Genomic DNA, 3,519 nt, shown 5'->3' with positions numbered 1-3,519 from the left:
TACCTTTCAGAAGGGAGATAAACTTGTAGCATCAGTGTTGGAGAGCTCATGGCGTTTGAGATGATGAGATTTATTTGGAAAGTACTTATTTTAAACTGGTCATTCAACATTCAAGATTTTTTTTTTAAAGTAAAGGAACATTCAAGTTGAAGGTAGAGGTTGTGCAAATACGAAATTAGATGCAAGGAAAGGTACAAACTACAAGGGCTTAAAAAGTTGTTTGGAGAGATGTGATATTTTAGCTGCCTCTGTCCCCTTGAATGTTGGAAAATACCCTTATTTCTTGATATTTCCCTTCACATTACTTTCCTAAGTAACCAATTACTTTTAGATATCTCTCATATAGTAAAATTGTTTCAATAGTAACATACAAAGTGGTTAATATTGTGATAAACATTAATGCTAAGGACTTTAAAATACAACAAAAAAGAAGAGAATATTCAAAATAAAACTATAATATTGAATCAAATTTTTGTTGACATCATTTTGGTTGTACAATACTACCCCATCCGTCACTGAATTCACAATTCCACATTGTCTAACTTCTTCAATTCTTTATTTCATATTGAACATCTTTATCTGCATAACGGCACTGTAACCAGGATACTAGTCAAATCATAACTAAATTTTTCCTGAGCTCATTTGGATTGTATTTTTTTGTTGAGTTTTTGAAGAAAAATTACTGTAACACTTTACGTAGGAGGTGAATCTGTGAAATAAAAAAAGTGATTGGAAAATATATAAGGAATATTCTCAGAGAAACCTGAAAACTTTCTCTGCAAAAAAAAAATGCAATCCAAACAAAACCTAATTTCTCACATCCTTCATTTGTCACCACTGTACAAATTTAAGACAATAGCATTATTCATTCAAAAACTAAAAACTAATTTTGAAAGACCATTTATTTATACAAGGAAAAAATGCAGTTTTGATTCCCAAAATTTGCCATAGGAACTATTCTAGTCCCCAAATTAAAGTTTAAGGCGAAACAAATCGGGTCCCTAATATTTCTGTTTCAAACTTGTGTAGGACTATAGTAATGTTTTCAATTCCCGCTAAGATAAAGTTACGTGAGATTACGTGACCTGAGCCAGAAATTTTGGTTTTAGATTTTCTTCTAAAGAAGGCAGGAGAAAGAAACGATATCAATCGAAATTAATTTTGGAATACTCGAATGTATATCTTTATGGTTTTTATAATTTCTCTTTTTTTTTTAGGTTACATGTGGTTATGATGTTATTTGGGTGATTAATCATAGTATCATGACTATTTTTAATTTTAGGTAAAGGTCACATCACTACATTCCCATAAAAATCAAAAGAATCAATCAATTATACTAAATATGCTTCAAATTTGAAACATTGGAAATGAGATTTACTTTGATTCAAATTTCGAGAACTAAAATCCCTCCTGTGCCAAACTTTGGAGACCAAAGTTACATTTTTTTTTCTTTTATACAAACATATTTCATTAAATTTAATTTACCAAATTGTAAAATCAACTTTTTTGATGAATATTTTTACAAATTTATTTTCTTATCTGGTGCATACACATCGAAATGTGCTTGCCTACACTAGTAGATAGAGCAGGTATTTGTTTGATTATTATTTCACTATTATACATAGTCTACTTTCATTTGATTATTTCATCTTATTTTATCATCAAGTTTTTAAATTTTGATTTTTTTTTTGTAGGAGTTAAATCAAGATTATTATTCTTTGTTAATTCCTATGCGGTTGGTTCTGGTTTCTTAGTTACAGTTGGTTTCTTAGTTATGTCGGTTGTGTTTTTAAGTCCTAGTCCAATTGTATAAACTAGGAGGCGATCACCGTGCGCCCAGGATCAAACGCTAGATAACATTTGTTGTTATGTAATCAGTGTTCAAAAGTGTGCTGTGAAGTCATTTGTTATCGGATTAAATTAAGAGATCGTGTTAATGATCCATGGCATGGAAAAGAGCGGAAAGGGTATTATATAAAGTGTATTCATGAATAAGGTTGATATTTGTAAGGTTGAGTTTAAAATAGCGAACTTCTATTTAAAGGGAAAATAAAGTAGCAAGGATTCTTGAGCAATCCTGTCTAGCCGAGAAGGAGTGCGCTTTCTTCGTCTGCTAGACCGGCTTGAAACAGCATCTGTAGGACCAATATTGATGTCATCAGGAACCGCAATAATTAGGTGGCTAAAAGAACAGACATCGATATATTAGCACAAGAAACTAATGGACAACCTGTGCCGGACGAAACTGTAGATAACAAAGCACGCTCTATAGTTTCAGGAGCTGATGCTTCGCAAAGCTGGCTGGGGGTTGACGCCATACATGCCAAAGAATGATCCACAGGTTGAGAAGCTGGTGCTTCACGAAGCTGGCCAATGGAAGGAACAACAGCTTGACCATGCGAACACTGGCCAGAACAACGAGGAATAAGTACACTTGCTTCCACCTGGACCAAAGGTGCAGCCTGAGAAGTGGCAACAGGCTCAAGCACATGATCTAAAGCGGAAGGGAGCAGCTTTCTTCTCTTCGCAGCATAAGACTGCCGTCGTCGGCGCAAAAGATCATTCTTGTTATCCTGGGGCATTTCCAGGCAGCGCTTGCGACGCCTTACATTTCTATCCATGGAACTCGAGAGCGCTAAGCAAACAGTGGAAGCCACTTCAAAACACAATGTCCTTGAAAGAGAAGCAACGAGCTTCCCAACAAGGGAGGATATGAATCCACCAGTAAGGCATTAGCGAAAGAAGCAAACAAAAAGAGATAGCAAAGAAAGGAGGGGAAAGCAAGAGTAACAGAAACGTTCGGCTATCCAACAGTGCATGCATAGAATAATGTGCAAAGTACACACGGGTAGTGAATGGGTTTCAATGAAGGAATGAGCGGATCAAGTACAAAGGACACAAACGAAATATAAATAAAGGAAAAAGCCAGTAATGATGCAGGACACAACTAAATGCACGAGGATGAAGAGCTGCATCTTTCGCCCTTAATGATGCAGAACACAACTAAATGCGCGGAAGAGCAGCTAAACAGCAATAACCAGCACAAAACAGGAAAATAACAAACTACGCAGGGAACAGAATGGAATACAAAGGAAAACAAGATACAAGAATAGAAAAAGGAGCGTAAAAAAAGAATAGAATAGGTATCTTCTTTGGGTAATAACCGAAAGAACAACGCCGAAGATGACGGCACCTGGGGGCAAAATGGACAGTATTACGGGCTACATGAATACAAGAGCAAAGAGAGTGCAAGTAAACAACGTACGCTGCGGAAGAGGAGACAAAGAAGATGGCGCACAGGTACAAAGAGATAAGGCCAGAGGTTGAATAATAATAAGGGCGAAAGATGCAGCTCTTCATCCTCGTGCAGAGAAAGAACCGCTAAGAATATATGAAAAGTAGAGAAGAAAATGCACGGGAAGGTAGCAAGAGAGATCTTGGAAATCAAAGGAATCATTAGGTTCCGCCGATAATACAGAGCATGCTAGCAGAATTTAATGCTAAATAAATATAATGATC

This window comes from Coffea eugenioides, chromosome 1 (genome assembly GCF_003713205.1).
Source record: "Coffea eugenioides isolate CCC68of chromosome 1, Ceug_1.0, whole genome shotgun sequence".
Taxonomy (NCBI): Eukaryota; Viridiplantae; Streptophyta; class Magnoliopsida; order Gentianales; family Rubiaceae; genus Coffea; species Coffea eugenioides.
The sequence above is the reverse complement of the archived record's forward strand: the minus strand, read 5'-3'. Positions refer to the sequence as shown.